The sequence below is a fragment of the Amaranthus tricolor genome, chromosome 16, assembly GCF_026212465.1.
Source record: "Amaranthus tricolor cultivar Red isolate AtriRed21 chromosome 16, ASM2621246v1, whole genome shotgun sequence".
Taxonomy (NCBI): Eukaryota; Viridiplantae; Streptophyta; class Magnoliopsida; order Caryophyllales; family Amaranthaceae; genus Amaranthus; species Amaranthus tricolor.
The window spans coordinates 11,581,439-11,593,450 of record NC_080062.1 but is presented as its reverse complement, the minus strand read 5'-3'; positions in this window follow the sequence as shown (position 1 = coordinate 11,593,450).

Below are 12,012 nucleotides of genomic sequence, written 5' to 3'. Positions count from 1 at the left end.
ATTATCTCTACGGAGTACCATGCAAGATCTTCACTGATCATAAAAATTTGAAATATGTCTTCACTCAGAAGTAGCTGAATATGCGACAAAGGCGGTGGCTGGAAATCATTAAAGACTTTGAAGTTGACATAAATTATCATCCCGGAAAAGCAAACAAAGTGGTAGATGCATTGAGCAGAAGGCCGAGGATATCTGTAAATGCTATAATGACGGTACCTTGGGAATTATACCGAGAAATCCAGAAGTTAGATCTAGAAATTGTTAATCACTATCAAGTTGTTGAATATTTGGGAGCAATGACTATACAACCGACTTTGTTCGAAAGAATTATAGAAGCACAACAAGAAGATCCCGAGATAATCGAGTTAATCATTCGAGTTCAAAGAAAAGAGACAGAAGCGTTCGAAGTGGGTGAGAAAGGTGAACTAAGAATGAACGGGAGATTGTGTATACCAGACAACACAGAGTTGAAAAAAGAGATTTTGAAGGAAGGACACCAAGGAATGTTTCACTTACACCCTGGTAGAGATAAAATGATTGAAGAATTAAGGAAATTATTTTGGTGTAAAGGTATGAGGAAAGATGTAGCTGATTTTGTATCTCGATGCTTGATATGCCAGAAGGTGAAATTTGAAAGGCAGAAGAGTTCTGGACTACTTCAACCACTAGAAAATCCTGAGTGGAAATGGGATTCCGTATCCATGGATTTTGTAGTTGGATTACCAAGAACGCAACGAGGAAATGACACAATTTGGGTAATAGTTGATAGATTGACCAAAGTTGCAAGGTTCCTGCCAATGAAGGGAACATGGTCAGTAAAACAATTGGCTGATGCTTATGTTCGAGAAATTGTAAGATTACATGGAGTACCGAGAACAATTGTGTCTGACAGAGACCCAAAATTTTTGTCTCGATTTTGGGAAAAGTTGCAAGAAGCATTCGGATCGAAGCTATGTTTAAGTACCGCATTTCATCCGGCTACTGATGGCCAAACCGAAAGAACCATCCAGACATTAGAGGATCTTTTGAGATGTTGTATTCTTGAATTTGGTGGTTCATGGGAACAGAAATTGCCTTTGATAGAGTTTTCATACAACAACAGCTATCAAACTAGCATCAAGATGGCACCAAACAAAGCCTTATACGGAAGAAAATGTCGAGTGCCGTTGTGTTGGGATCAGATGGACCGAAATGTGTCTGAAGGACCAGATCTTATTCAAGACTCTATTGATAGCTTAAGGGTGGTACAAGAGAACATGAAGGCAGCACAAAGTAGACAGAAGAGTTATGCAGACAACCGTCGCAGAGCTTTGCAATTTGCTGAAGGCGACAAAGTATTTCTAAAGATTTCACCAACAAAAGGGGTCCAACGCTTTGGGATAAAAGGGAAATTAAGCCCTAAATTTATCGGACCTTTTGAAATTTTGAAAAGAGTAGGGGAGGTGGCATACGAACTAGCTTTACCCCCGGGTTTAGCTAGAGTTCATAATGTATTCCATGTTTCTCAGTTGAGAAAGTATATCCACGACCCATCATATGTGTTAGTTCACGAACCCCTCCAGATTGATGAAAACCTAGCTTATGAAGAAAGACCAATTAGAATTTTGGATCGTCAAGTGAAAGAATTGAGGAATAAAAGAATACCTCAAGTTAAAGTGCTATGGTCGAACCATCATGTCGAAGAAGCAACTTGGGAAAGCGAAACCAATATAAGAAAACGCTATCCCCAGTTGTTCATTTAGGTTCAAGTTTCGGGACGAAACTATGTTAAGGGGGGAAGAGTTGTAACAGACTGTTTTTCTTAATCTTAAATATTTTGACAAATTCAATAATCGTTTCGTTTTATTATTTTCTTTCTAATGCCATTCCGAAATTTTATTCCAATCGTTTTTAAGTTCTCGATTTTCTTTTATATATAATTTATTTCTCTTAAAATAAATTACATATATATTAAGTCTAGCTAAATTACCTACAATAACTTAATCTTTTTATTTCCTATATTAATTTATGATTAAATATAAAAATATATATATAATAATAATAAAATAAAATAAAAAAAAGAAAAAATCTAAATGTTGGCGGCAAGTTTTAGCTAGGTGGCATGATTTCCACTTAGTTTTTATTTAGATGGCATGATTATTATGTAGTCCTTATCTTAATTTTTCTTCCCCATGAAGGAAATTAAAATAATAAATAATTTTACCATCCTTAGCCTATAAAACCCAAAGCATACCGTGGGATATATAAAAAAAAAAAAGATAGAAGAAAATAAAAAAATTAATTCATATAAGCTAATTCCTAAAGAAAAATTATAAAAACCCTAGAAAAATTTCTAAAAATTCCCAAAAAATTTCTAATAATAGTATATAGTGTTAATTATAGAAATTCAAGGGGAGGAAGCTAATTTTGTGGCTAAAAATTCTACAACAAAGGAATTTAATTAATAGTGAAATTATTGAAGGTATAAATTCTTACATATATTTATTTACATGAAATTATGCCCATAAATTTTTATATGTGTTTATTATATTTAAATTTCATTTTCTGCAAATTTTGGTGAATTAATTCGTTGTAATTTAATTTATATGATTTATTCTTTGAAATTGCCAAAAACCGCAAAATCTGAAATAATTTAAATTAAAATAGTAAATATTAATATTTTTAAACGAAATGTTTTCTGTACATATATAAATATGAGTATATAGACTGTGTATTAATTTCGTGAAATATTGTTGAGTATAAATATTATTATTAATTTTTTGTAAAAAAACAAACCGCATAATCTGAAATAATTTTAATTAAAATAGTAAACATTAATATTTTTAAACGAAAATGTTTCTGTACATATATATATATGAAATATAAGTTTTGTATTAATTTCGTGAATTATAGTGAAGTATAAATATTATTATTAATTTTTGCTAAAAAAATGCATAAAATAAAGAAATTCATAAATTTGGGTTAAAAATAATTATTTCTGAAAAAAATAATTTATTTTAGTAAAACTGTATTTTTATTTCATTTAAATTATTTTTTTTGTAAAATTTTTGTGATATTTAAATTTAAAGAAATAAATTAATAATTTAAATTGTTATTGTAGGCAAAAAGAAAGAAAAATGAAAATTAATTTATTTTGGTGAATAAGAATATATGCCAACGCATTTAATAAATTATTTATTTTAAAATATTTCGTGTCGATTTTGATCTTAAGGGAATTAATTATTCATGTACTAAATCTAAAAATAAGCTATTAAGAAATTAATAAGAGCTAATTGAAAACTAATCTATAAGTAAATACTAAAGACCCATTTAGTTTTGTTTTTAATAATAATAAATTATTATTTGTAAGTAAGTCGTAATGAATTTATTTCTATTGTATGTTATTGTAATGTTGCATTTATATGAAAACAGTAACATGATAATAAAAAGGCTTGATAGTAAGGAAATGCCGAACCATGCTTCCGGCATGTAAAAAACGTGGGACGTGTTTTCCGGCACGTAAAATACGGCGAACACAGTAAGGTTGTTTAACCTGATCTGTGGCTCGAGCAACATTGTACTGCAAGAGTGACGACTCCCACTAAGTTAGGGGTTTTGGTTTACCTCACCCTAACAGGCCCTTACATATATCAAACAAAGATAATATGTGTTGCATTCATTAAATAAGTAATCAGATTCCACGCCCTAACACTCAAGCAGAAGTGTTAGTAAATCACGCCCTGGTACTCAAGCAGAAGGACCAGAAGTTATATACATATAAATGAATCTAATATAAAAATGAATTCCCTATAATACATAAGGTACCTTGCATATTATTTATTGCAATGCACTTATTTTTGCTTATTACTTAATTGTCGTGCATATACTATCCATACTTGTATAGTTGCGGTAAGTTTTTATACTCGGTTTTTTTTAAAGCTGACCGATTTCCATTGGCTGTTCCCATATTTCGGGAGCAGATGCTGCAGGTAACTTTACATGAAGTTATTAAGAAGCTATAGTATTTATCTGTGTGATGTTAGTATATATGTAGTTTATATTACGGGTATGTAAAAACGATAATTATGTATTAAAGAAAGATGTAATACGTAAAATTATATTTTAATGATTTAAGTTTTCTTTGTTTTTATTGAAAATTCTGTTTTGTCTTATTTGTTTTTCGCAATAATCACGGTACGATAGACTTCCGCTTAGCATTACTTACTATATTTTATAATAAACCTAGATTAGAAAAGAACGATCCTTTACACTTGGTATCAGAGCCAACGATATTCGAATGGTCGGATCTTCTTATCCGATACTAGGAAACACCGTGATAAATTACGTTTTTGAAAAAAAAAAAATTAAAATTAGTATTTTAAATGAAATTTGTTTTATGTGTTTTCTGTGCTTAAAAAAAAATGTGATTTGCGATTTAAAATATAGCTAACGCAACACTTCCCTACTTTATTAAAGGATGCCAAGAGGTGGTGGTAGAGGGTGTATCGCCAGAGGTGAACCTTTGGAGACGAGAAACGATTTTGCTGAAGATACGACGCAAAATGCAAGAGTTCAGGCTCTGGAAAATCAGTTAAGAATGATGGAAAGGACTAATGAGAGGCTGTTGAACTTAATGGAGAGGCAGATGAGTCGTTCCCAAGACGATGATGAAGGGAAATTTCATAAGAGATTGTCTAGTCATCAACCTCCAAAGTATGATGGAGAACCGGATCCAGTTCGCTTTGAGGATTGGATTGCCGAAATGGAGAAATTATTGGAGGCTATAAACTGCCCGTCAAGTATGAAAGTGAAATTAGCCGCATTCTACTTAACAGGCACTGCTGAATTATGGTGGAGGACTGTAAAACAAACCGCCATAGATTCTACTTGGGAAGAATTTATAAAGAAGCTCCGTGATCAATTTTACCCACCCTCGCTTCAGAGAAAGAAAGAGAATGAATTCTTGTTTCTAAGACAGGGAACTATGTCAGTGATCGAGTACGCAAGTAAGTTCAGAGAGCTGGCTAGATTCGCTACCGAAATTGTGATCTCTGATCGGGGCAAGGCGATTAGATTTTTCGAAGGTCTGAACCTCAGGATCCAAAAAGGCACTCCTAGATATCAAGATTTTGGTGATTTGTACAATCAAGCCCTGGAGTACGAGCGTATTTTGGAAAAAGAAGACGGGTTTACTAAAAGAAAGAATGAATCTAGTGGGGGCACTAGGTACAAGAAGGCCAGGAATGAGGGGAAGAAGCCGTTTCAGACTGTAGCAAGGCCGACACAGTGGAAATGTAGGTTATGTGGAAAAGATCATCGAGGCCGAAACTGTAATGGAAAGATTGTATATTACAAGTGTCACAAGGAGGGACATCTGGCTAGTAACTGTGGGGAAACGTTCAATCCGAGCAAAACAACATCAGAAGCTGCAGGAAACAGAGCATTTGGCAATCAGAGGAATGAGACTAGAGCATCAGTAGGCCTGCATGCAATTGGAGATCATTATGATGGTTTACACCAGGAGTTTGAAGTTGAAGGTAAAGTAATTTCTGGAAAATTTCCTGTTGGTAATTTTACAGCAAATGTTATGTTTGATTGTGGAGCGGATAGGTCTTTTATTTCCAGTGCTTTTCTCCGCATATCTTCTATTTCTTTGAAACCTCAAAAATCCCACTTGTGTATCAACTTACCTGATGGTACACCTTACCTGTGTGATCGTATCTTTTATGATTTTCCATTGGAGATTTGTGGGAATCTTTTACCAGCTGACTTAATTCAATTCGATTTGGGAACATTTGATATCATTTTGGGTATGGATTGGTTGGAGAGATATTTAGCGGAGATTTTGTGTAAGGAAAAGGTTGTTAGAATAAAAACTCCCGAGGGAACAAAGTGTATTCGGAAGAACTCAAGATCTCAGCTAGAGACAATTTCTGTAATTCAAGCATCACAAATGATAAGACAAGGAGATGAAGGGTTCTTATGTTATGTTACAACTGAAGAAGTAAAACCTAAACCTAGTTTGCAAGAAACCCCAATCGTTCAAGAATATTTTGATGTGTTTCCTGAAGAATTACCCGGTATACCTCCAAAAAGAGAAGTAGACTTCCATATTGACCTTATTCCTGATATCACCCCTATTTCTAAAACCCCTTACCGTTTTGCTCCAGCTGAATTAGCTGAGCTGAAGAAGCAGCTAGATGAATTGCTGGAAAAAGGTTTCATTCGACCTAGTGTTTCACCATGGGGAGCTCCGGTCCTCTTTGTCAGAAAGAAAGATGGGAGTATGAGGCTATGCCTTGATTATCGGGAGATCAATAAGATTACCATCAAGAATCGTTATCCTTTGCCAAGGATAGACGACCTTTTTGATCAGTTAGGGGGAGCAAGGGTCTTTTCGAAGATAGATTTGAGGTCTGGTTATCATCAATTGAGGATTGCTGAAGAAGATATTCCTAAGACTGCATTCAGAACCAGATATGGGCACTATGAGTTTCTAGTAATGCCATTTGGTCTAACGAATGCTCCAGCAGCATTTATGGACCTCATGCAAAGATATTTCAACCCTTACCTGGATAAGTTTGTGGTTGTGTTTATTGATGATATATTGGTGTATTCGAAGAATGAAGAGCAACATGACCAGCACTTAAGGATAGTTTTAGAGAAGTTGAGAAAAGAGAAACTTTTTGGCAAGTTTAGTAAATGTGAATTTTGGTTAGAAAAGATATCTTTCTTAGGGCACGTTGTTTCGAAGGATGGAATTTCTGTTGACCCTGAAAAGATTAGGGCAGTGATGGAATGGCCGAATCCAAAGAGTGTTACTGAAGTAAGAAGTTTCTTAGGCTTGGCAGGCTATTACAGGAAGTTTGTGGAAAATTTTTCTAAAATTGCCCGACCGTTGTTTGAGTTGCTTAAAAAGGGAGTTCGGTTTCAGTGGGGCGAGAAGCAGAGTAAATCATTAGAAGAGCTTAAAAGGAGACTTACGACGGCACCTGTGTTGATCATGCCCGACTGTGGGAAAGCATTTGAGGTATATTGTGATGCATCGAAGGAAAGTTTGGGATGTGTGCTAATGCAAGAAGGCAAAGTAGTAGCTTATGCGTCAAGGCAATTAAGGCCACACGAGTTGAATTATCCAGTACACGACATTGAACTAGCAGCTATAATTTTTGCCCTGAAGTTATGGAGACATTATCTCTACGGAGTACCATGCAAGATCTTCACTGATCATAAAAATTTGAAATATGTCTTCACTCAGAAGGAGCTGAATATGCGACAAAGGCGGTGGCTGGAAATCATTAAAGACTTTGAAGTTGACATAAATTATCATCCCGGAAAAGCAAACAAAGTGGCAGATGCATTGAGCAGAAGGCCGAGGATATCTGTAAATGCTATAATGACGGTACCTTGGGAATTATACCGAGAAATCCAGAAGTTATATCTAGAAATTGTTAATCACTATCAAGTTGTTGAATATTTGGGAGCAATGACTATACAACCGACTTTGTTCGAAAGAATTATAGAAGCACAACAAGAAGATCCCGAGATAATCGAGTTAATCATTCGAGTTCAAAGAAAAGAGACAGAAGAGTTCGAAGTGGGTGAGAAAGGTGAACTAAGAATGAACGGGAGATTGTGTATACCAGACAACACAGAGTTGAAAAAAGAGATTTTGAAGGAAGGACACCAAGGAATGTTTCACTTACACCCTGGTAGAGATAAAATGATTGAAGAATTAAGGAAATTATTTTGGTGGAAAGGTATGAGGAAAGAAGGTGAAATTTGAAAGGCAGAAGAGTTCTGGACTACTTCAACCACTAGAAATTCCTGAGTGGAAATGGGATTCCGTATCCATGGATTTTGTAGTTGGATTACCAAGAACGCAACGAGGAAATGACACAATTTGGGTAATAGTTGATAGATTGACCAAAGTTGCAAGGTTCCTGCCAATGAAGGGAACATGGTCAGTAAAACAATTGGCTGATGCTTATGTTCGAGAAATTGTAAGATTACATGGAGTACCGAGAACAATTGTGTCTGACAGAGACCCAAAATTTTTGTCTCGATTTTGGGAAAAGTTGCAAGAAGCATTCGGATCGAAGCTATGTTTAACTACCGCATTTCATCCGGCTACTGATGGCCAAACCGAAAGAACCATCCAGACATTAGAGGATCTTTTGAGATGTTGTATTCTTGAATTTGGTGGTTCATGGGAACAGAAATTGCCTTTGATAGAGTTTTCATACAACAACAGCTATCAAACTAGCATCAAGATGGCACCAAACAAAGCCTTATACGGAAGAAAATGTCAAGTGCCGTTGTGTTGGGATCAGATGGACCGAAATGTGTCTGAAGGACCAGATCTTATTCAAGACTCTATTGATAGCTTAAGGGTGGTACAAGAGAACATGAAGGCAGCACAAAGTAGACAGAAGAGTTATGCAGACAACCGTCGCAGAGCTTTGCAATTTGCTGAAGGCGACAAAGTATTTCTAAAGATTTCACCAACAAAAGGGGTCCAACGCTTTGGGATAAAAGGGAAATTAAGCCCTAAATTTATCGGACCTTTTGAAATTTTGAAAAGAGTAGGGGAGGTGGCATATGAACTAGCTTTACCCCCGGGTTTAGCTAGAGTTCATAATGTATTCCATGTTTCTCAGTTGAGAAAGTATATCCACGACCCATCATATGTGTTAGTTCACGAACCCCTCCAGATTGATGAAAACCTAGCTTATGAAGAAAGACCAATTAGAATTTTGGATCGTCAAGTGAAAGAATTGAGGAATAAAAGAATACCTCAAGTTAAAGTGCTATGGTCGAACCATCATGTCGAAGAAGCAACTTGGGAAAGCGAAACCAATATAAGAAAACGCTATCCCCAGTTGTTCATTTAGGTTCAAGTTTCGGGATGAAACTATGTTAAGGGGGGAAGAGTTGTAACAGACCGTTTTTCTTAATCTTAAATATTTTGACAAATTCAATAATCGTTTCGTTTTATTATTTTCTTTCTAATGCCATTCCGAAATTTTATTCCAATCGTTTTTAAGTTCTCGATTTTCTTTTATATATAATTTATTTCTCTTAAAATAAATTACATATATATTAAGTCTAGCTAAATTACCTACAATAACTTAATCTTTTTATTTCCTATATTAATTTATGATTAAATATAAAAATATATATATAATAATAATAAAATAAAATAAAAAAAAAAGAAAAAAATCTAAATGTTGGCGGCAAGTTTTAGCTAGGTGGCATAATTTCCACTTAGTTTTTATTTAGATGGCATGATTATTATGTAGTCCTTATCTTAATTTTTCTTGCCCATGAAGGAAATTAAAATAATAAATAATTTTACCATCCTTAGCCTATAAAACCCAAAGCATACCGTGGGATATATATATATAAAAAAAGAGAGAAGAAAATCAGAAAATTAATTCATATAAGCTAATTCCTAAAGAAAAATTATAAAAACCCTAGAAAAATTTCTAAAAATTCCCAAAAAATTTCTAATAATAGTATATAGTGTTAACTATAGAAATTCAAGGGGAGGAAGCTAATTTTGTGGCTAAAAATTCTACAACAAAGGAATTTAATTAATAGTGAAATTATTGAAGGTATAAATTCTTACATATATTTATTTACATGAAATTATGCCCATAAATTTTTATATGTGTTTATTATATTTAAATTTCATTTTCTGTAAATTTTGGTGAATTAATTCGTTGTAATTTAATTTATATGATTTATTCTTTGAAATTGCCTAAAACCGCAAAATCTGAAATAATTTAAATTAAAATAGTAAATATTAATATTTTTAAACAAAATTTTTTCTGTACATATATAAATATGAGATATAGACTGTGTATTAATTTCGTGAAATATTGTTGAGTATAAATATTATTATTAATTATTTCTAAAAAAACAAACCGTATAATCTGAAATAATTTTAATTAAAATAGTAAACATTAATATTTTTAAACGAAAATTTTTCTGTACATATATATATATGAAATATAAGTTTTGTATTAATTTCGTGAATTATAGTGAAGTATAAATATTATTATTAATTTTTGCTAAAAAATGAATAAAATAAAGAAATTCATAAATTTGGGTTAAAAATAATTATTTCTGAAAAAAATTATTTATTTTAGTAAAACGGTAATTTTATTTCATTTAAATTATTTTTTTGTAAAATTTTTGTGATATTTAAATTTTAAAGAAATAAATTAATAATTTAAATTGTTATTGTAGGCAAAAAGAAAGAAAAATGAAAATGAAAATGAAAATTAATTTATTTTGGTGAATAAGAATATATGCCAACTCATTTAATAAATTATTTATTTTAAAATATTTCGTGTCGATTTTGATCTTAAGGGAATTAATTATTCATGTACTAAATCTAAAAAAAAAGCTATTAAGAAATTAATAAGAGCTAATTGAAAACTAATCTATAAGTAAATACTAAAGACCCATTTAGTTTTGTTTTTAATAATAATAAATGATTATTTGTATGTAAGTCGTAATGAATTTATTTCTATTGTATGTTATTGTAATGTTGCATTTATATGCAAACAGTAACATGATAATAAAAAGGCTTGATAGTAAGGAAATGCCGAACCATGCTTTCGGCATGTAAAAAACGTGGAACGTGTTTTCCGGCACGTAAAATACGGCGAACACAGTAAGGATGTTTAACTTGATCTGTGGCTCGAGCAACATTGTACTGGAGGAGTTTTATATATATATATATATATATATATATATATATATATATATATATATATATATATATATATATATATATATATATATATATATATATATATATATATATATATATATATATATATATATATATATATATATATAAATATATATATATATATATATATATATTTATATATATATATATATATATTTATATATATATATATACACACGTATATGGATATCTATATATATATATATATATATATATATATATATATATATATATATATATATATATATATATATATATATATATATATATATATATATATACACGTGTATATATATATATATATATATATATATATATATATATATATATATATATATATATATATATATATATATATGTATATATATAGATATATATAAAAATATATATATTTATATATATTTATATATATATGTATATATATATATATATATATATATATATATATATATATATATATATATATATATATATATATATATATATATATATATACACACACACAGATATATATATATATAAATATGAAGACTCAACTCTCTTAAATAATGATAAGAGGAGATTGAAGACTTAATTCTCTTTAATGATGATAATTCAAAACACATATTGATTAAACAAATAAATTAAGTAATTACATTTAATTGTTTAAGTAAGTTTAAAATCATATTTGATATACATTTAATTAATATATGTTTATGTTCGAAGTTAATGTAATATGCTTAAAGAACTTAAGTTTATTTTATAAGTCTTGAAATACGTTTCAAAGTCTTGAAGATAATTACGTTTACAATCAGGTTAGTTTCGTAATTATTTTTGAAATATTTTAATAGGTCAATGTTCTTTGAAATTATATTTGAAATATTTTAATAGGTCAAGGTTCATTAAAATTAACTTGGATATTATTTGAATTAAAGTTGAATATTTTACTACATGTTTTTTTGTTTAACGTTTAAATATTTTATATTTAAACTTGAATTTAAATATGTGGTTAAAATTAATTTGATGAATAAATATAGTACAAGGTACACATATTTTACTATTAATGGTACACGGCTATATTTAATAATTATGCAAGATCTAGATTTTCTATTAATTGGATGAGAATTGAATTTATACTAAAAATAGAAAATGACGATTTGAATTAATGCTAAAAAAATAGGGATTAATTTAAATGGTTATTTAAATGTTGATAAATCTGGTTTGTGCTTATTATTCATTATCTTGTATAAGTACTAACGTGGCAGCATAGAATTGGACAATTACAAACA